We start from the raw sequence: 23,635 nt of genomic DNA, 5'->3' as shown, positions 1-23,635 counted from the left end.
AGGTAGTGGTGCCCGCTGAATTAGTTAGGGGTACATATCACAAGGGAGTAAGAAAAGTGTTGACTTAGCCTGTTTGAGTTTAGCCTGTATTCAAAGACCTTCATCTTAAACTCTGTCAACCCATCGTATGCTATCTTCCCTATTCTCCTGACAGTAGATATTAAGGACATAAAGAAAGCCTCCATCCATGATTTGGGTGGAGTTAGCGATAGGATGAACAGTCATGGTGCATGTGTCCTGCGGTGATCTGGCCAGGGTGACATGCTACTGAGGCATGAATGGCCAGGGCCATTGGCCATCCCTTCTCAACAGAAATGAGACATGGCTAAGCCTTGGATGTGAGGCAAAAGGTGTGACAGGCAGATATCTCTGCTCTGGCTTTGCACCTTGAAATCTTATCTCTTCAGATTCTCTGATCCCTCTGTGGTAAGTGTTCCTCATAGTGAATTTCAGACTTGCTCTTCTTGGCACCTCCCTTGATTTCAGTTATTTTTCTTTTAGCTAAAAAACTCTGCCTGGCCCATTAGGGTAAACTTTTTTTTTCCCCCAGGAGGGTGGATGGCTAGTTGTTAAAAACATAAGATCTGTCTGCAATCTAAAACAGAAGCCATTCAAATCTCCTTGACTTTGCACAAGCCAGTTTTCTATGTCCTTCATCTGTAACGGGGGTTCATAATAATATACGCTTGACCTGGGACTGTTGTGAGGAGTAACTGAAGTAACGTCTAAAAAGCGCACGCCTAACACAGAGTAGCCATCCAGTTAAAAATTTGCTAAGTAGTTGTGGTTTTGTTGTAGGGCATTAGTGTTCTCTTCCATATGTTCTATTTTATTTCCCTCTTTTTTTTTTTAATTTTATTTTTGATTGACGTGTAGTTGATTAACAGTGTTAATTTCAGCTGTCCAGCAAAGTGATTCAGTTATCTATATACATACATATATATGTATATTTTTTTCAGATTCTTTTCTGTTATATGTTGTTACAAGAAAATGAATCTAGTTCCCTGTGCTATACAGTTGGTTCTTGTTGTTTATTTCATATATAGTGATGTGTATCTGTTAATCCTAAACTCATTTACCTTCTTTCGCCCTTTCCCCTTTAGTAACCATAGTTCATTTTCTATTGTCCTTTTTAAATTCATTCATTTAATTATTTAACACTGTTTCCACGCCTATCTAGGTATGGTATAAATTAGGTCAGAATTAAATTAATAATAAAAGCCCACCACTCTGCCACCCCCGCCCCGTCTCTGCCAGTTGTTTGGGGGCGGGAGGTCCCAGGAAGTGGATCATGTCTGATTACATGCTCCTGCTGCCTCTCCCCCCACCCCGAGCTGCTCTCCCCTGAGAGTCTTTGCTGCTGCTGCTTGTGATAGAACACTGCTCTCTGCCAATAGGGCTGTCTCTTCCGCACCCAAAGATGCAGCACCCACAAGGTGCTCCTGGAATGTAACCCCTTCAGGTCTCTGTGTGAAACCACACCAGGTTCTGCAGTAAAGCTGGGAGAATGATGCCCCTCTCTCTGGCTCCAAGTTGGAAGTTGTTACCCAGAGTGTGAAGCCTGAAGGCACAAAAATCCCCGAAGCCCAACAGCTCGAGAAAAGCAACCACTTGAGCTGGTGCCTGAATATTTGCAACATCTCCCTGCTTCTGCCTTTATTTCACATTGCTCTCCGAGCAGCAGCCAGTTTGGTCCTGTTAAAGCTTAAGCCAGGCCATGTCATTCTGTTTTAAACTCTCCATTAGGTGCCCACTTCACAGAAACATATGTCCTTACAGTGATCTGCAAAGCCCTGTCTTATCTGCTCCCTGTGCCCTCTCTGACCTGGCTCCAAGTTCTCTCCCACTCAGCCCACAGCAGCTAAACTGGCCTCCAAACACACACTGTTCAGCTCCTGCCTCACACCTTGGTATTTGAAGCACCTTGGAATTTGGAAAACAGGAAACTGGAGCCCAAATCATAAAGGGCTATGATTCTGTGCTAAATGTTTGAAGTTTATCTCATAAATTGCATGTAAATAAATTGGGCATTGCCTGTACCTAAGAGAGAATTAGGATGCAATGCAGCCAACCGAGTGGTCTGATGCAAATTTTTCTGGGGTGAGATAGAAGTAGTTTCCAGATTTAGCAAATAAAAATACAGAATACCAGTTAAATTTGGATTTCAGATAAACAATGAATAATTTTCAAATATAATTGTGTCCTAAATATTACCTGGGACACACTTATAACAAACAAACAAAAAAAAATAAAGGAGGGTGTAGCTCAGTGGTAGAGTGTGTGCTTAGCATGCACAAGGTCCTGGGTTCGATCCCCAGTGCCTCCACTAAAGTAAATAAATAAACCTAATGATCTCCCCCTCAACAAAATTAAAGAATAAATAAAAAATAAATAAAGGTTTAAAAAATGATCTGTGATTTATCTAGAATTCAGATTCAGCTGAGCTGCCTGTAATTTACCTGGCAGCACTCCATGGAAATAGATGTGAATACTGACCTTTTGCACGTTACTTCCTTTCAGCCTCTGTATTGGTATCTATGAAAATGGAAATAATAATACCCCACTAATAGGCCTCTGGTAAGGACTGAATGAGATAATTCCTGAGTCGCACTTAACAAAGTCTCGACACAACTGAAAAAGTAAATTGCAGCTTTAGTTATCATTATTGGCATTATCATTATTTCATTTTGCAGGTGAAGCTGTCAATAAAACATTGCAGCATTTATAGCAACACAATTTTCATATGGAACTTTGTGTCTTTAAAGTCTTTAGAGATTCAGATTTGTTTAAAATCACTTCTTATCCGATAAGAAAGCCTTCAGGAAACAAATGTAATATTCTGGGAAGAATCATACTTTGCTTTCATCTTGTTAAATTTTCCTTTGATTTTTATACTTGCTGCCTTACTCAATTCAAAAGAATCCCTTTACAAATCCTTTTATGATTTTTTTTTGAAAAGATAACAGTGACTGTAGCCCGTGGTGATATATGGCTTTTATTTTCATTTTTGATATAGATTTGTTCTCTGGCTCAGTGATCTGGCCACCAATTTAATAGCAGATGGTCAATTGTGGTTTTAAAGAATCTGAGCATGTGAGAAGCCTGATATATCACATTTTCTATGGTCATCCAGCCACCTATTCAGTAAAACAACCAATAAATTTTGTCAACTGAAATAAATGCACAGCCTAAAAGATGAGAGTCATGTTTTATTTGGCAGACATTTCTGAGGACTCGAACCCCTTCAAGCCTGGAATGACAGCCTCTCGGATCTTCCTGAGGGGCTGCTCCGAAGAGGTAAGGGAGGAGCTAGGATGTACAGGAGCTTTACAACAAAGACCAGGTAGTTGTTGGAACATTAAAAGATCACTTGTTAACTGAAGAAAACCAGGCATCTCAAGTTAAAGAATTTAGTGCTTTTCTGTGTATGGGAGGGAGCAGACATTTGGGCTCATTGAATTCGTTCCTTTGACAAGCACCTAGCTATCTAGGCCAGTGTCCTGTCCTTTCTTATTCTGAGTCCCCTCAGGGTGCACCACTGTGAGTGGCTGCAGAGGCCGGGCTGCAGGCTTGTCTTCACTGGGGGGTGGCGGCAGCTGCTGATGACTTGATGGCTTCAGCATTCTTTGTTTACTGATACGGCTTGTAATATTTTTCATTCACAATTTTTAAATAAAATAGTGGAAACTTGCAGATACTAACTAATATACATAAAATAGATAAACAAGTTTCTATTGTATAGCGCAGGGAACTATTTTCAGCATCTTGTAGTAACCTGTGGTGAAAAAGAGTATGAAAATGAGTATGTGTATGTTCCTGTATGACTCAAAGCACTATGCTGTACACCAGAAATTGACACAACACTGTAAACTGACTATACACCACAATAATAAAATTTAAACAAGAAAAGGAATAGAAAATTTTTAAAAATAGTGGAAACTCAGTAGTGTGCCAGGTATTATTAGTTGCTGAAGAGTCAAAGAACAAGGCAGAGTGGCTTCTGACTCTGTAGCTCTCTCACTGGGCAGAAGAGGGAAATGCTGCAGCCAGAAAAAATAAACAGGTATTAACAAATCAGTGTGATAAGTGCAGGTATAACATGCATCTCGACAGTAGAAGATGGGAAGTGAAATGACACAGCAAAAGAATCTGAACAGACTTCACAAAGGTTGTGACCTTCCGTTTTGGTTCTTAAAGAATGAAAAAGCAGATACAAGCAAAACAAAGGCTTAGATGGCATCACCAGCAGAGAACAGAACATACCAAGAGCAAAGGCTTGAAAGACTTTGGTGTCTATTGAGAACTTGGTTGATGCATTTGGCTAAAGCAGGGCTTCTCAGTGGGTGGTTCCGGGACCAGCCACATCATATCATGTGGAAACTTGTTAGAAATGCAGATTCTCAGGCTCTGACTCAGACTCACTGAATCAGAAAATCTGGGGGTGAATCTCGGCAACCTGTGTATTAACAAGCCTTCAGGGTGATTATGATGCCTACGGTTTGAAAATCTCTGGACTTACAGCAATAGGGTTTTCAAATCTGGGTGCATGTAGAATCACCAAAGTGCTCTTTTATAAATATCGATGACAGGGGCTTCAAGCTGTAACAATTAAATTGGCATATTTGGGGGTGGGGCCCAAGCAAAAGTCCAAAGATTTTTACATGTGTAGCAAGAGTTGAGAGACTTTGAGATAGAGCACATGGTACATGAAGAAGAAAGGGTGAATAGAAACTTTACCAAAGAAGAAATAAGTGCATGAAAACTCACTTAAAACCATTAGTATTCAGGAAAATACAAATTAAAACAATAAAGTAACACTGAACATCCCCCAGAATGGCCAAAAATGACAGATAGGATCAAATGTTGTCAAAGATGTGGAGCCCTGAAACTCTCCAACAGGGTGGGTAGGCAGATACAATGTTACAACCATTTAGAAATGTCTGGCAATTTCTTCTAAAACTAGACATAATGCGTCAGCAATTTAACTCCTCAGCACTGAAGAGAAATGAAAGTATGTGCCTAGAAAGTACTTGTACAAGAAAGTTTTAGCAGTTCCGCTCATAGTATCCCCAAACTAGAAACACTCCATCAGTTGGAAAACGGATAGACCAAGTGTGGTCTATTCATACAACGGATGGTACTCAGTAATGAAAGAGAACAAACTACTGATACGTGCAACAATGTGGACAAATCTTAGGAACATTATGCTGAGTGAAAGAAGCCTTGTACAAAAGAGTACAACATTGTGGGATCGCATTTAAATGAACAAAATTTGCCTGAAGGGTGAGAGTTGGAGGCAGGGATTGACTTTCCTGGAATGTCATTCTCTTCTTCATCCTGGGGAACATCCATTTTTATTTCAATATTCAGCTCTATCTAACACCAAACCCTCTAGAAACCTTCCTGATATTCCTTGTTAGAATTAGGGGTGTCCTGTATAACCCACATAAACCCCTATTAGGCCAATCACTTCATTGCTGCTACGACCTTTTTTAAATGTCCGTCGCCTACTAGCCTAAAAACCCTTGCAAGCTGGATGGTCTCTGGTCTTGGAGTCCTCATGCACAGCCCAGTCTTTAGCATCCAGTAGGACACATGGAGATGGACGAGGTGGGTGGAACAGAGGGACACTGGATTACTTGACAGTATTGACCCGTTATCTCACCCTCCTTCTACATGCACTTCCTCCTCCCTTGAACATCCTTCCCCCCTCGTTATCTCATCTGACTGGCCAGCGTGTGCTGTTTCTTCAAGACCAATGTCACATGTCATGAATCCATCCCTGAACAAGGCCCCCAGTCTGTCCCAGACACAATTGACTTTGCTTCTTTCTTAGGCCACACCGTACACGTCTCATTGCACTTAACTCGCTATATTGTAATCAGTGTGATTTCCCTTCTTTCTGGCTCACTGATTTGTGAATTTCTCAGGGCTTATTTTATTTGGTATTTTTCCTTAGTGTGGTGCTTAGCACATGTTAATGCTAATGAATGTGTGTTAAAGAAAGAGAGAAAAGTGTCCTCAGATGACCTCAAACTAGGAGCCCTCTTCTCATTTTTAAGTGCATTTTAAGTGTGTTTTGTAATCAGATGGTGTTCTAAATATTACGTGTGTGTGCATGCCCTCTGTGATTTAGAGCATTATTATACTAAGCAGAGGACCAAAGTTTTCATTATGACTTATCCACTAGGTCATTCAGGCAGCAGCCTGCATCTTAAAGGCACTGAGGAGGAACAACAGAAGGAGGCTTAAAGCCAGTACATCAAAGTCAACACAGCAGTATTGACTTGCTCGTGTTGATTTTTGGTGATTCTGTATTATTACCTCCCATGAGGGATAAAAATGCAAATTGTAAGTAACCTCAATTTAGTTAGCAGAGCTAGAAGACCAAATTATAAAACAAACTAGAAAATAAGCTGCCCCATCTGCAATTTTTTTAAGCCCCAAAAGTACACCAAAAAAACTAAAAATCACAAGTTCAGAAGAATAAAACTTCAGAGAATTTAAAACTAAAGTCTGCCCATAAATACATGCTAGATGCTGGGATTCCAACTGCAACAGGAGGGCAATTGGGTCTTTAGAAAGTGGGCTTTAGAGCCAATGGATTTTGAGATGTGAAAAGTATTTCAGGAGACAAGCAATTTCCAAACTGCCTCCAATAATGTTAAGAGGCAGAATAATACATCCAGAGTGTACGCCTAAACAAAATAAAATCTTTTCACAATCCCAGAGTCTCTATACAGAGAGAAGGAAGAGAATAGAGAGGTTCTGAAGTCCTTTAGAAATAAGAGGCAATCCAAAAATAAGCCTTAAATATATTTAAAAACTAGAGGGACAGAGCTACTTTTCTAGGAACACTGTAATGTACTAGAGGAAAATAGAGCAATCTGAAGTATTAATGCTGTCAGATTTCAAAAGGCTAGTTATGAAAATTGTCAGAGAAATAAAACAACCCTGCCAACAAAAAGACCCTAGGCTGCCAATATAGAACAGAACGTGGATTTTCTTGAGCAAACATGCACACATGTACATGCATGTGAGGTAGCACACCAAAGTGACCACAACGTTAACAGTAAAGAAAAATTGCACTGAATAGAGTTAAACAGGCAAGGAAGACTTTATTCAAGACCATGGCAGCAGGGATCGAGACTATTACAGTGGAGGAGAGAGACGGAACTCAACTCTGTTGAAACCAGAAGCAGCAAAGAGTTTAAGAGCTGGGACTCACTGGGGGTGGGGGTGGGGGTTGGTCAAGGTGATTAGAACATCTGTGTTTGCTAACTGTCACTTCTCTAAGTTAGGCTCTGACCCTTCCGCAGAGACTGAGTGATAGGGGGCCCTATTTTCCTCTATGGTTACATTTCAAAGGGGTGGCATCCAGGTCCTTGAGAAAGAAATACCTAAACTGTGCAACTGGCAGGGGGCTGGGCTGGGAGATTTACACCTCAAAGGGGCAGAGAAAGAATTTATACCTCCAGGTTCTCTAAAGTAAATGCTCTCAGAAATGGAGGACCTGGGCTTAATAGGAAGAAAGTTTAGACAAGCTGTCTTGCTCATCAGAACAAAATCTTACACATTTTGCACATCAGTCATCTACCCAAGAGACAAAGCATTGAACCTCATGACAGTCTCCTTTGCAGATTCTAAGGGATCTCAAAGCTAACTCCAGAGCTATGCTTTTACATATGTCAAATTAAAACCAATATGGACTTAGTAAGGAGATGCTTTCTTTGAAAAGAATTATTGGAAGAGAGGATGGGACTATTGCAGTAGACAGTCCTGAACGTAAAATCTGCAAGCGTCTCAAGAGTTAAGCTGAAAAAGTTTTTCTTTGTATAGAGAGGGGTTAAAAAGGCTAGAAGGAACTGGATGTTGGGAAGTGGGGTGAAAGCGTGGCACATTGAGTAGTACATCATATCTGTAATGTTTTATCTTGGGGCCAGCCTGTTTTCCAGGAGAGACCCTTTTGGAGATGAGGTATATCAGCTCAGGCTGATGGTGAGCCCAAGTTCAGAGTCCTGGAAGGGGAGAAGTTGACCCAAAGTATGGTTAACATGTATTTTGTTCTCATTCATCAGCAGGGATAAAATAGTTCAGCTCATCGTGTATGGGACCAAGAATAGGAATTTGGAGGGTCTGTGTCTAGCTGTGTCACAGATAAACAAGGAAGCATCAGTGGTCTTGTCAGAGGCGTAGCCAAAGGATGGTTCTTTGCAGTAAGATTTTTCCGAAACACAAAGGGTGGAGTTGGAGGTGGGGGGTGGGGCTTAAGCCTCACTGTTTTTTAGGATCACAGGGCTCAGGTAAAGTTCACCATTATCACTTATCTTGAGGTTATCTGGCTCTTGATCCTGGAGCTATCTCTACACTGTACACATTACAGAGTGGGATTGATCCCCAGTGAGACTTATGTCTTTATCAAAAGTTAGAGGAAGGACCCAGAGTTACTAGACCTCCACGCGGACACTCTGTAAGAAAAGGGGTCTGGGGAATTTGGTCTCTTTGTCCTTTTCAAATAGAGAAAAGCATTTTCACTTACCCTTATGAAGTGCAGATGTAAGTTTAGAAATTCAGTTCAAAGAAGGGTTATTTCGGCTTCATTTGTAGATGGACAAGCCTTTTAACAGCGGGAGGACCTTAGGCAAATCACTGACACTCTGAGACTTGCTCCCACATCTGTTAAAGGAAGTTTTTGCAAGTTATTGAGAGGAATAAATCAGATCGTGTTCATAAAAATCCCTGCTATGAGTATCTGTGCATGGCAAACTTAATCTCTCCCCTTAAGTGACAAAGTTTAGTGGAAGTAATAGTTGTAGGAAATTTTAATAACTGGGAAAAGAAAAAAATGTAAATGATTTGATTTCAGTGTTTTTACACGTTCCCTTGTAACTTTGTCTTAAAATTTCAGTGTATTTTATTAGCCATCTTATGTCACACATCAAGATTCTTTTTTTTTTTTTTTTTTTTTTTTTGGAGATAATCTCTGTTGAACTGAGATAGAGAGGTTTGTAGATAGAACCACTTGAAATCTCTGAGAAAAGTTACAGTGATTTTAAATTTGGAAAAAGTTATTTTCATTTCTATGGGGATAGATACTACGAAGAAATGAAGTGGCCAAGAAATAAGAAGGTGCATAGTTACTCTATTTTGGGAGAAGTATGTGTCTTACTATTTACTTAGTCATGCATATTTACTCTTGCCAAATTCTAGGTTTTGATGGTTTAGTCTTTGGGTCTTACTCTATCCCCACCACCCGTCACCCAACCCTCGCCGTTGGAACTTGGGTCCCTCACATTGATCTGAATACAGGGGTCATTTACGGGCAGGGATTCCCATTCAAGTGTTCAATCCCATACAACACACATATAAGGAGTTCTGTATGTGGAACAGAGCTCTCATATTCTGACTGCCTAGGAGGTAACTCCCAATGTTCCATTAACGATGAGTAAGTTTCTACAGACCCATATTGATAACACAGTCTTCTTATAAGAGCCCACACATGAGGTTTGCTCAGAATGCTCAGAATGCCTATTTTGTGCCAGAATGACAAAACCCATACTATAGTCCTCATGGTATCTACCCAAACATTAACTCAGCACTCCCAGGATTCTAAGATGCAAACAGATCTTTCTCCTCTTATAAATTACTCTCAAATCCCTAAAGCTAAAAACTTGGAAAGAGGGTCCTAGTGATGTTGAGTTTTCTGCAGCAGAAGCAGTTTAGCTTAGATGTGTGTTTTTCCATTCATGCCATTTTGATTCAGGCAGCCAACAAATATTTATTAGATGATTCTTATGCACAGGCACCATTTTAAGCATGAGTAAAAGACAGTGAATGAGAAAGAAAAAGCCTCCTTAGTGGAGGGTGGCGGGTAAAAGACACTTCATTCTCCAGTGGAAGCTTACGTTCTGGAGACATTCTAAAACATATTCTTCAAGCTGAGCATCGTCTATGAAATGAATACAATGACTGGAGTATTAAGTTCATGGTTATTTGATTGCTCATTATTAAGCACCCCTTCATCATTATTTAAATTTGAACTTTCCAATTAAAAGGTCTATTTGGAATTCACTGAAGGAAATTAACGTGATAGATATTTAAAATAGAGGACCTATTAAGGGTGGGTAGGAATGTAAGTACAAGGTAGATTGTGAATCTGTAGGTTGCCTTGGATAGTATGGTCATTTTAACAGTACTGAGTCTTCTAATCCAAGAACATGATAAATCTTTCCATCTAGTTGCATCATTTTCAATGCCTTTCATTAATGTCTTAAACCTAGCTAAGGAGGCAAAAGACCTGTCCTCTGAAAACTATAAGATCCTGATGAGAGAAATTGCACAATAGTTTTAAGAAATAAAAGTAATTAGAGGAAATGATGTAAAGCATAAGATAACCAAAAGAAAGAATTTCATTTCTATAAGAAAATAACTCTGAAATATGTGAACACATGTGCTCATGAGTATGCTCAGCAAAACTTATTACGTATTTTGGAAAATGTTTTGGTTTTTCTGTCAGTCACTCATGAGAAGTAAATAATTCACTGATTGCCTAGTAGGTGTAGATTTGCTTCATTTGATTTTAAAAGGATCATTTTTAACCAGAATTACCTTCAGTGTAGGAGAAACATGAAGACTTACACATTGCATTGGTTAGAAGGGCATTTTTTAAAATCATTTCGAGTCATGAAATTTTCACCAGACTTTGTCTACATTCCCTTCCTGGTTTCTAATGCTACCTTTGTGCACCATGGCATGTAATATGCATGTTCCATTAAATTCTCTGGGGCCTTTTCACTGCTTACTGCTTTTAAATGGACAATTGTGTGTCAGTGAAGACTCCAGACAATGAAGCACATAGAGTTCAGGTGAGTGTGTTCGCTGCATTTAACAACCAGCTGAAAATTAATGTCTTAAAGCTTTCCTACCTGTCTTTATATTCAAAGAATGCACATAGAAGTAATTCTTTTTACCTTATTAAATAACTGATGAAGGAAAACAGATGTGGGGCATGAAGAGGGCCATGTCCCAGGCTTCGTTTGAGCCCCTGGGACGTGCCCCACCAAGTGTGTGTCCTTGACTTCGCGCAGGAAAAAATTCAAGAATGAGCTACAATTGAGTAAAGGTAGATTTATTCAGAGAGATACACAGAAAGGCAAGAGAAAGGCCACGAGGTGTGGGGGTTGGGTGCTCAGATTAAAAGTAGGTACACACTCCATAGACAGAATGTGGGCCGTCTCTGGAGAGAGAGAGGCCCGTTGAGGCACGTAGTGTTGCCAGTTTTTATGGGCTTGGTGGCTTTGTATGCTAATAAGTAGCCTAGGGAAGAGGCTGGGATTCCCAGGAAGTTGGCCATTTCCCACCCTTTGACCTGTTGTGGCTAGCCTTGGGACTGCCACGGTGCCTGTGGGCATGTTATTCACCATGTTAATACATTACAACTAGCGTATAATGAAGCTCAAGACCTGCTAGAAGTTAAATTTCCCATCATCCTGAGCCTCAAGGCCAACTGGGGGTTGAATCTTACACCATTTTGATGTTAATTGCTGTAGCATTCCCTGAGTGGCTGTGCCCTGGCCCCTTCCTGTCTCAGAATGAATATGGGATCCCTGACACCATACTGATTTTCAGCACTAACATTACATGAATACTAAGTTTTTTTTTTTAATTATCATTTTATTCTTCCAGATCTGTATGTTAACAATATTTCCTATTTTCTATAATATGGAATCTATAAAACACTGGAATCTTTAGTTATATGTTATCTTTATTCTAAATCTAAAATGTTAGTCACAGGTAATATTCTATATGGAAATAGCAGAAGCTGTTTCTTAGGTCTATCAGGTAATTCATTCATCTAAAGTGTTAAAGTATATTCAAGTTATGCAAGATGATTTTCCAACATTGTATTTATTGGATAGATTAATAGACATTTCTGGAAAGGGTTAGTTAATTATAGATACTGATCTCCCACTATCTCTTCCAGAGGTGGTTAAATTTAGTGGCCTAAGCATTTTATCCATCAAATAACTAGCACTTTTTTTTCAAGTTTTGGATTTTTTTAATGCTCCAAATGTAGGTGATTTATAACCAAGTATATTCTATGCATAAGACTTCACTGATTTTTTTTATAGTCTGTTTTTAAAATATTGAGTGTGGTGAACTTTCAAAACTCTTCAGAATAAAAAACCTAAAAAACAGATAAAAGACTCTGATCATGTGATAAATATCAGTGTGAGAAATCTGTGCTTGAGCAAGCAAAGAAAGTCATTAACAGCAGTATTTCTGATGGAACTAATGTTATACCTGTTCAAGCTACACTGAGTCTAATAACTGTGACAGAAGAAATGGGGAAGGGTTTGAAAGCATTTCATTAAATCAGAAATGGAAAGAAAGGGGAAAATGGCTTTCTTCCATTTTATTCATAGCTCAACAGACAGGATCACAGTGGAAAAGAGATTAATTGTCTAAATGGTGTCGACCTTTTACCATTCAGGCCCCATATTCTGGAAGTTAATTCCTAAATGCGTTTTCCTCGAATGGCACGAAGTTTGTATCCAGGCAGCGTTCGAATTGCAAAAGGGCATCTTCAGTTCACCCCTACTCTGTGTGCCTTTGTCACCAAAGCAGTCAGGGGGCTGTGCCTGGCTGTTCCCAGTGCTTAAAACTCCCACACATGCAAACCAGGCGGCAGTCAGCCCTTCTCTACCTCCAGATCTCCCCCCATGAACCTTCACTGTCTTCGCTCTGAATATGGAAAAAGTACAAGCTTCAGGGTTGCCTGGGATGAAATGAACGTTCAGGCCTTTGGAAGCCCGATAAGAGTTCTTATCAACCGGAAACTAATAAGTATTCAGAATACCTGGTGCATATTTGATATTTCCTATCTTGCCACAGTTTTCGGAATACATATTAACGTTCAATAACATTTACTAAAAGCAAATTTTGCTAGCCTGTGGTCTACTGGAAATAACATCTGCCCCTACTATTTAAAGCTACGTGAATTGGACAAGTTGTGGAATCTTTTGAGGCTTAGTTGTCTCAAAAATGCAGAAAAACAGCTTATCTTTAAAAAGGCAGAAAGCTGAAAAAGCAGGATATAACACATATATCCTACATATATGTGTACACACATCACATACAGATACACACATACACACAGGGAGAGAGATTCTGATTTTATTACAAGTCAAAAAAATAAAAGGAGGGAAAGGAAACAATACATTTTCTATTTTCACCACCTTCCAGAAATAATAATGAGTCATATATATATATATATATATATATATATATATATATATATGTCATTTCATTTATTGCCTAAAATAACTTTGGGGAGCAGGTACTTTACAAGTAACTGGTTTTAGAGAATTTCAGTAACTCCCCTAAGGTCATAACGGATAATAAAGGCAGAATCAACATCCACCCAGGGTCTGTAAGATTCCAGTGACCTTAGATATTTTCACAAATTAGTTTTACAAATTTTATTAATGTGTGCTGTACACATGATTTTTGCCATATCTGTACACCACCAGTTGTATTTTTAACTTAATTTTAAAAATTAAGTTGACATCTTTTTTTATTTAAAATAACTATCTTTGAGACTAAACTTTAATTCATTCCAATCAATAAAAAAAGTCCTTTTTTTAAGGAAGAGAGATCCTTTAAATAAATGTAATAAAAAGACAAACACTTCTTTTAATTTAGCTTGTTTTTTTTTCATGTAATAAAAACCTTGTGTTCCTGCTTTTCTCAATCTCTCTCTCTCATTTAAAAAAAAATAGACAATAATAGAGAAATGTCAGAACAAAGATGAGCAGAAACGTCAACAGACAGGATCACAGGGGAAAAGAGATTAATTGTCTAAATGGTGTCGACCTTTTACCATTCAGGCCCCATATTCTGGAATTTAATTCCTAAATGTGTTTTCCTCAAATGGCACGAAGTTTGTATCCAGGCAGCGTTCGAATTGCAAAAGGGCATCTTCAGTTCACCCCTACTCTGTGTGCCTTTGTCACCAAAGCAGTCAGGGGGCTGTGCCTGGCTGTTCCCAGTGCTTAAAACTCCCACACATGCAAACCAGGCGGCAGTCAGCCCTTCTCTACCTCTGGATCTCTCCTTAAAGCAATCAGAACTGGAACGCCACTAAGAAGGGCAATTTTCTCACAATGCGAGTCGCTGTCTTGAATTCATCTCCCCAGAGTAATAACATCTTGGGCAGCAGTTTGCAGTTGGCTCTGGGAACACGGGGCTCAGTTGCGCTGCCCTGCAGTTCACACTTGATGAGATGACAACTGAATGACATTGTGATTGGCCGTCGCCCTCCTGCAGTCCCCCGCCTTGCACACTTTTCTGCTTGAAGTTGGCAGAAATTGTACATGCAAATTGACTTGTTCGATCACATAAGAACAGTACCCCGAATTTTACAGAATTTGATCCTTCTTTTTAATCACGTGCATAGCTTCTCACTTAAATACCTTGACAGCACATTGTTCCTCTGAATTTTATCTGTGTGCTAAAAAGAATCAATTTTGTCCCTATAAAAACATTTAAGGTCATCTCTTTTTGAAAATTCTTCTTAACATTTACTGTAAGAAAAATGTGAATATGAATTTAAAGACCTTGAAATACCATAGTATTTTTATGACAAGTAGTAACTGTGAAACCAATTATTTTTAAATTTTACCCAGAATTTTAAACAGTTTTAAAATTTAAGATACGTTTTATTTCTGATCTTTGGGGCCACATTCAATCTCCATGAATACTGATGCTAAGCAAGGACATTTTTCTTTGAACTATCTCTGTAAACATAAATTGAGTAACTATACCTGGAAGTAAATTAGTTTGAAAAAGTTCACCCATGTAATTATTTTTTTTTCCTGTGTAAACTATGGTATTTTTCTTATGGTATATTTTCTTCTGATAAAATTGGTTATTCCTTTTCATAGCTCACATGGGTTCTGCCAATGAGATGATTATATTAAAATATTCAATAACTGCTTCTATCATTATTGCTTAATAGGTATGTGGGCACTAATAGAGCTATAGGAATAAAAACTAGTGAGATTGAAATCCAGTTACAAAATAGAACTGTCCATCATCTCCTAAAGTAAGTTAAGAAAGTTTATTTAGAGCGTATTAAGGCTGTGCGCAAATATACAAGTAAATATTTGTAATTCTTCTTTGTGATCCAGAAATCAACTCCATGTGCTCTTACATTTGCCTGTATTTTTAGCAGCAAAATAGAGAGTCACTGGAGACATTCTGTCTAAAACTTCACCTGAATCATTATTTCCCCAGCACCTCCCACCCAGGCCCCACATGTTTTAGAGGACGTTTGTAGGGAGGGCACATTGTTGCCTACATTCAGACTCTACTCCCTGATGTTTATTTCAAATCAGGTATGTTTTAATCTGGCCCTCAAGGAAGGGCGACTTAATGTGATTCTGGGCTGGATTTATTTCCCCACTTCAAGTCAGACCCTGGGCAAGTGACTTTCTTTCCTTGTGCCTCCGACTTCTCTTCATTAGGATCAGTATTTGTAGAATGAAAATGTGGAAATCATTTATAGTTGCAGATGTACATTGCAGATGTACGGTATATTACATTTATGTGACAAGTAGTACCGCACAGTGTTTACTCAGCAAAAAAGACCAGTGTAGGTGGTACAAAGTACACCAGGCAGACACAGGGCTCTTCAGCACACAGCACAGTCTAGCTGAGTCTTTTGTGGATTTCCAAAGTCAAATCTGATGAACAGATGATGTTACAGCATTCTGTTCAGGTCCATAAAGTGTGACGTCCCAGAGGACTCGAGATACAAAGGAAAAAATCTCTTCAAATACAGAGCTTGTTTTCTGATTTGGGGATAGGTTTGTTTATAGAAATCTTCTACGAGAGAACCGGCATATGTTAAATTTCTTCATCAATTTATTGAATTGAATGCTCCAAGTTCTTATTCATCTTAATCTGTACCAGAATGATCCTATAACTGATACTATTTCTAAATTCTACATTCCCTTGTAATAAAGAAAGGAAAGCATAGGCAAGTGAGCTGATATCCAAACCCTATTTCAAAATGTTTATTTCAGAAAGTAACCAGCAGTGGTTATGACATAATTAGTTATATATAAAACAAAGTCTAATTTCCAATTCCTTCTACATCTGTTACAATTCTGGGATTTATTTTTTCAAATCATGATAATCCAAAGCACTATGACTCTGAAAACTCTCTGAATCAGTCAGGATTTTATTACATTCAGCATAATTTGAGTGCTAAGAGAATTTTGATAGTATTGCAAAGCTTTAAGCCTTAAGGTTTTTTGAAATTAACTGTGTTTCTCAAATATACTGATAAAAACAATGCTTTATGAATACAATAATAGCATATTTATTTCACATTGCTATTTCACCTGCTCTCTCAGATTAATTTTGTTCAATCTGAAAATGGAAGCTATTTCATTATATTCTAATTCTTTGATGGGTGTATACAGTATATTTAATTAAATTAAATGCAAGTTGTTAAATAATGATGACAGCCTTTCCCCAGCTATTCTGAAAATCATGAATTAACCACACAATTTCCAAGGGCTTTTAAAATTAAACTTCTAAATCAATCAATTCTGCATCACATTTTTCTGTTACATACTACAAATAATTTTTTTTTAATATGTCTTCTTGTGGTGCCAAAACTAATTACCTAAAGAACTGTAGAAAGCAGTAAAATGTGTGAAATTTCAAAGTTCATAATAATCTTAGCATTAATCAGCACTTGGCTTCTAGCACTGGCAATAAGCAATTTAGAGTACTATCCTAAAATTATCATTATTAAAATTATCATTACCAGCATTGGGAGTACCTAATGGTCATTAGACACTATATAATTAGCATGAGAAATCAGAAATCAATGCATGATCAAATACAAGTTATGTGCCAAATAAAATTACTATAATTTATCAATTCAGCTACTCAAATATGATTGTCAGTGAGCCCCAAACACTCAAAACACAGTCATAATTATCTTCAGAAAGTATCAGAGGACAGTTGGGAAGAATTAAGAGAAATGTTAATGCATTACTTCGTGTAACAGAACATCCACGCTCTGGTAAATCATATAATTTAGCAATGTAAGTAATTATTTTTCGGTATTAAAGTAATTAAATTTTTACACAGACATTTTAAATTAAATTGTGTAACCCACATTAGATAATTTTACTCTGAAGTTAAATATTCTTCTTTCTTAATCAAATGTATTTTTACAACATACAAAGTCTCCTTTAGACAGATGCCTAAAGCAAGTTTTTAATTAAAACGGTTTTGAATTAGTTCAAGATGGAACTTCAAAAAAAAAAAAAAAAATCCAAGCAGATCTACTATAAACCAGGGAAAGGCCAGTAGTAGGTTATGTGCAAATTCTAGTATTCTCCCAGTAATTCCATAGCTTTTGTCCCACTCATCATGGGGCACCAGAGTACTGTCACATCCCAGTTGAGATCATCCCAGTAGTGCTAACATTCACGCTGTGCCCAGTCTGCCTCCCTACTGGGCAGAACAGACTATTCGGGAAAGCACTGGTCTTAAATAAAGCAGACTGAATTTGGTTTAGTAAAGACACTCACTCTCTGATCCAAGGATTCATGAATAATACGAGGATGACTCTTTCCCAACAACCTACCTCACTGGTTTGTAATAAAAACCAAATGAGAATATATGTAGAAAGTGTTTTATAAACGTTCACGCACTATACAAGTAAGAGTTATTATGATGGTTGTGGTCCACACCCACAGTCTTAACCTAGTCCCAGATTCTAAGAATAACCCAAACTCAGTGTCTACCTGGGACAAATTAAGAGAGTCTTAGTCTTAGGTAAGTACTTCAGATGCCTCAGACTTTAAGACATTCTTGTTGTTTCTCTTACTGTAAGCTTTTTACAGTTTCTCTAGTTTTATTCTAACAACTGGATACTCCTTTATTCCTGGGAACAAGTAGAGTCCCAAAATGTAAATGAATCAATGAATCAAAACAAGAAAGTCTTATTCTTCAGATCCCTGCCCTAATGTTCTGTCTGACACCAGCCCATCACGCCTGGAGTTGGCCTCTGCCTTCCTCTCTCTTGCCATCTTTGGAGAAATGAACTGAACCCATATTCCATGGATAGGACCCTCCCAGGACTTCCATACTTATAAAATTCTGTCTGGCTGTCTGATCTGTCACCACACTGTATAGGTTTGGGCTCAATATATAGTTCATATTTAGACCCAAGGAAGCCAATTCTCTTCTAACCACTATTATCTACCAATGGAACAAGATTCCTTGTGAGGTAAAAAGTTCTCTATCCGCCTTGAGTTAGTCAAGTCAAAGCTACATACCCATCAGCCATGATTACCATGGAAGGCCCTGCTGCTTTGGTTGGGAGATTAGACATGATCACGCTACAGTCCTAGGTCACCTGCTTAATAATTCTGCTTCCACTCTGTTACTCTTATGTGCTACTGCTTCTCCAGTGACAGTAGAGAGGACAATGTAGGGTTCCTGACATTGTGGCCTCTTACCACACTGAACAAATTGTTCCTAAGGAGTGAATCCAAAGGAGAAGACACTGTTTGCCTTTTATTTGATTATTTGTGATTTCAGTTAAATGAAATGTACTCCAAAAACACAAATGATCTGTGTTTCCAGATGTAAAAAACTATGATTGCACTAATATCCTTGTTAGAGATAGCAGTAGTTAGATACAGGAAATGATGTAACTAACTCTGAAAAGAGTTCTTTCAAAACCACATATGGTAAACCATGTCTCAAACCAAATATCCGGAAGGAATATGGCACTCAGTTCAATACTGAAAACTGTTTATATTGTGTCCATTATAAGTCAGTCTCATAAACTAAAACATGAATGCCAAAAGTTTGGCAGCCACTTTATAATATTTATAAGAATACAGCTTATTTGGATTTGGCAAAATTAAATTTACATTAATTTTGTTTTGTCTTTTAATGATAGTTTTATAATATTGTTTCATATTTTCCATCAGTTTTAGGAGAGAACATGAAATATCTGAGCATGAATTATGTAGTAAATCCTATAACGCTATAGAAAATGACTAATTTTCCCCAGTCTTTTCATCTTTCCATTTGGTTATGGAAAAACAAAGCCTAATGAGTTATAGATCTGTGATCTACTATAGTATACATAGGTAGGTTTTGTCTCTTGCTCATATTTATTCATGAGTGTTGAGAGATAGATGGAGAAGGATATAAAGACATGGGAATACTGGGGAGAATAATGTGTGTGGATTATAAAACCAAGCTGTTAGGAATTAGAGAAAAATAAGTAAGGACAGAGGTAGAGGATGGAGACAGGAAAGCAGTGAGGATGACCAGGTGGCACAAACAGAAGACAGTTGGCCACTGGAGTCATGACGTGCCCGGAATCACTACAGTTAATGTGCACTTAAATTGGATCATAAGTTGCACCCAAGTTAAATAAGTTTGATGGTGTTGAGGACAACTGAAGCAGGAGAACTCTCACCAAAATAACTTAACAAGCCAGGAAGTTAAACACCCGTAGTTCCATAGATGTTGATAGAAGGCAGGAGACTCCTGAAACAAACCTCTTCTACGCACAGGAGAGTATGAGTGTCAGGATAGCTGCACTGGTTTCCTGAACCCAAGACCCAAGTCCGAGCTGGAAGGCCAGGTAGAGTTTGCATGTGCACAGAAGGGAGACCCTGAGTTTAGGAAATCCAGTGTCCTTGCAAGCAATAAGCAAGCCTGTTCTTTGTCCAGGGGGAGACAAGATTTATTGCAGGGCTAAGCGGTACACCCCTGAGTACCATCCGCACTTCTCAGAGTTGCCACCCAAGACGTGGCCTTAGGGAAAGAACAGTCAGAGAGTTTCGTGGTGTTAGCACACGCAGCAAGCCACATAGGCATGCAAGAGGCCCGCAAGGACTGCCTCTCAACAGTGAAGTGTTCTTCAAGACTGGGATGCGCAGATTAGCATCACTCAAAGAATTAAAATAAATTCATTTTGGGGGCTCATTCCAGACCCAGCGGTCTTAGGCCATTTAGGCTACTGTAACAATATATCATGTATTAAGATAAGCCTTGTGTGGCTTATCAACAACACATACTTATTTCTCACAGTTCTGGAGGCTGGAAGTCCAAGATCCAGCACTAGCAGATTTGGTGTCTGGTAAAAACCCACTTCTTAGTTCATAGACTGATGTCTTTTCACTGTGTCCTCACATGGCAGAAGGTGTGATGGGGCTCCGTGAGGCCTCTTTTATGAGGACACTCATCCCACTTTTGAGACTCTGTTCTCACAATCTAATCACTTCCCCAAAGCCCTGCCTCCTAATACCATCACATTGGGCATCAGGGTTTCAACACAGGAATTTGGGGAAGACACACCGTTCAGACCACAACACTAGTAAATCAGAAATTCAGCAATCCGAGTTTACAAACCCACTCAGTAATTCTGAGGCCCTTTAAAGTTCAAGAACCAAGAGTGTAATGAAAAGAATTCTTGCTAGCAGTCAGGATCGCAGGACTAGTCAAGGCTTCTACCAACTACCAGGGCATGTCTCTCAGCTTATCTGTGCCTCAGTGTCTTCACCGATAGCAGGAGCGGGTTCGATCATTTCTGATTCCTTATGGCTCAAATTCAATGAAGTCCTCTATTCTTTGACATGTAGCTTTATACATAGTGCCTGTGTTAAAGACCTTGAAATGCACATGGCATGTATTGGTAAAAGCAGGAGAGGTCAGCAAGTAGGAACAGGTCCACAAGGGTTCCTTACCACCCTCCCCAGTCCAGAGCCTGGGGCTAGACTCCAGGGCACCCAGAACTTGTCTGTCAGCATCCTGGGAGTGGAACAGTCCCTCAGACAAACGTGCAGTAACCAATCTGGAATAGGCTGGCATATCAATCCAGAAGATCTGTTTACGAATTTATGGTGAGCCTTCTAACCGAAAGAGAGGCTAGCCCTGTGCTCTCTGGCCTGAGCATTCTCTTCCAGTAAGTGGACTGCTAGGAACTATTATCATAAGTTCTACTTGGAAAGCGTGGATTTAGAACAAGAGAGTTGGTTGAATGTTCCAAGACTGCCTGATGTGTCCATGTCTATACCAGGAATATGCCTGTCAGTTCAGCCAAGTTCACTTCCAGGGCATGGACACCTTCTCCTGGGGACAGCCCCTGAATGGTCCAACCAAGCTGCCCTCCAAGACTTTCCTGTTTTTTCTGGGCTTGCAGTGCCAAACAAGTCTCTCTCAGATCAACACATCTTTCCCCTCTTTGGCTGATTTAATAAGCTTCAGTTCTGTTCCATTCAAGTCTCAGAGACCATGAAACCTTCAGCCTCTCTTAAGTGACATTGCACATGCTCTGCCTTAATCGTTTCAGTTTTGATCTTAGAGTTAAAATCTCAGAAGACAGTCGGAGGGTCTTATTTCTGAGTTTCTGGCTGGCTACTGCACTTCTGTTTCCTCCTGTGCTCTCTGCCACCCCCTTCCCTAAATGGTCATCACCCCAGGAGTGGAGACTATCAGCCTATGGGGGGCAAGAACCCCACAGGGGAGCAGCTGCTTCATTTGTAGCCATCCCAGTGAGTTCCTACCCTCTTGGTTTTCATTCCATTATGGATTTTCAGCTGTGAATCTTTCATCTTAGAGTACAATGCAGCTTTGGCCCCAAGAGCTTATTAATAGCAGACAAGTTTTAATTTGTAATGAACAGTGGCTGCTGGGAATCTGTTTATGTTACTTAGAAATCTGAGCTAAACTGAATTGGATCTCATTTGTAATAAGGCTTTGTAAAAGCCAAATGTATTCACGTTGTCTATAAAAAAAGAATGGCTGAATAATTACTCTATAAACATGATCAGTGGTGACAACAAATACAGATTATTCCTGCTCATGGGACTTGCATTTCTATAAAATGTGATATGGCCTGCATTATCTATGCATTTCCTTTTACCTTTTTTTGCTTTTATAGACACTACTTAAAATACAGATTATCTATATTTCTTTGTCAGTTATAAATCTCAATTAAAGATAACAGAAGCATTTCTTTTTTTGTTTTTTTTTTTTTTTTGGTTTGTTTTTTTGTCGAGGGTGGGAGGTAATTATGTTTCCCTCTCTATTTGTTTTAATGGAGGTGCTGGGGATTGAACCCAGGACACATGCTAAGCACACACTTTACCACTGAGCTATACTGTCCCTCTTAACAGAAGCATTTCTGACATTAAAGAATTCAGAAGATTTCTCTAAAAGTATGTTTCTCGGGGTAGAGCTGTAAATAAGGTACATTTATTTAATATATTGCTGTGCCTCTTTTATTTCCAATATATTAATGCATGAGGTTTAAAATTAAATATGCTTTCCCCGTAGATTAATACTATCCTTTTCATCTTTGTCAAATAGAAGTAAATGGCTCGGTTCAATATAACTAAGCACATTTGAGTGGCTCTTTTTGTGGTTTTTCGGAAGTAGGAGAGATTGAGAGTTGAAAAAGCATTCATCATCAGGAGAATTTGTTTTAAAAGCATCCAAGCTCCTACACAGCCGGTAGATAAATTACCCACTATTCAAGACAGGGAAGGAACAATTAGTTTCACATTATACTAAACCAGTCAGCTCCTTCAGTGACTGTCATTTCTGAGAAAAAGGCAGCAGAATGTCATAGTTGCTCCCTTTCTCCCATCCTTTTAAAAGCAAACAGCTAGTCGTTTCTCAGACTGCAAGCTCTCTGGACAGTAGGGTGAATGTAATTTTGCTGTTGTTTTTTAGAAAAGGAGAATTATATTCGTGACACATCCGTATGGTTAATAACACCTACTTCGCCAGGCAAAGTTAATGAAGCTTTTGTTTTGTACTAGTGACAGGCAAAGGCTTTGAAGCTTTATGGTAAGGAAGTAAGACATCAATAAATTACTCCCAAACCTCCCTTTCTTCTTCTCAGGATAATTATTTTTACATAATCATTTACCATCACAGAATAAAGGAAAGGGTAGGGAGAAATCATACTAGGGGTAGCAGAATATGCACCCAAAAATCTGCAGGCTGCTTTTGCCTTCTTAACAAAATGGATAGTTTCTAAATAGGCATTCATTACCTCTTTTGAGATGAGCAGGAAGGTGTAAGAATATACCAAATTAATGTCATCTGTCATGACTTAACTGGAAGAAACACAATGATCGGCAAACTTTATATCCACAGCTGCTGCAGCATTTTAAGCATCTTCCATCTGTAATAAGAAAGTGATCAATGGAGGCCTTGGAGGAAAGAGTACAATTAGAAGCATATAAAGAGCCTCAGTTCCTTCCTGTACCCGGGTGTCATCCATCAAAACCCCCAAACTACAGTGTCCTATGTTTGCATGTCAATATCATTCTATAGGCTAAGTTTAATTTTAATTAAAAATTAAGGTGTTCATTTTCACGTTCATAAGGGATAAATTTTGGTATGTGTGTACAGGAAATGCATAAAAATTCTTTTATACCACGCAAAAAGTAGCACACCGACTTTGTACTGTAAGTTCAGAACTTTGTGCTTTAACGACTCATCGACTCTTCCCATGTACATGAACTCAGCCTGGAGTAAACGTGAAGCATGCATAGAAGGACGTTTCCGTTTT

General features: G+C 38.8%; 1 protein-coding gene and 1 long non-coding RNA gene across 5 annotated transcripts in view; one reads left to right on the top strand and one right to left on the bottom strand.

Moving 5' to 3' along the window:
- Positions 1-23,635, top strand: part of RALYL (RALY RNA binding protein like) — a 585,337-nt gene that overhangs the window by 558,274 nt on the left and 3,428 nt on the right. The gene's annotated exons all lie outside the window — the stretch shown is intronic.
- LOC106730894 overlaps positions 3,746-23,635 on the bottom strand; it is a 132,279-nt gene continuing 112,389 nt past the window's right edge. The window contains exons 3-4 of one of the 2 annotated variants that reach the window (XR_004316127.1): positions 8,540-8,676; positions 3,746-3,775 (exon numbers count right to left, since the gene is read on the bottom strand). This is a non-coding gene — a long non-coding RNA (uncharacterized LOC106730894). Of the gene's footprint in view, positions 3,776-7,664; positions 8,677-23,635 lie in introns of those variants that run through there. The other variant, XR_001367339.2, reaches the window with a different exon arrangement.

This window comes from Camelus ferus, chromosome 29, assembly GCF_009834535.1.
Source record: "Camelus ferus isolate YT-003-E chromosome 29, BCGSAC_Cfer_1.0, whole genome shotgun sequence".
Taxonomy (NCBI): domain Eukaryota; kingdom Metazoa; phylum Chordata; class Mammalia; order Artiodactyla; family Camelidae; genus Camelus; species Camelus ferus.
The sequence above is the reverse complement of the archived record's forward strand: the minus strand, read 5'-3'. Positions and strand labels throughout refer to the sequence as shown.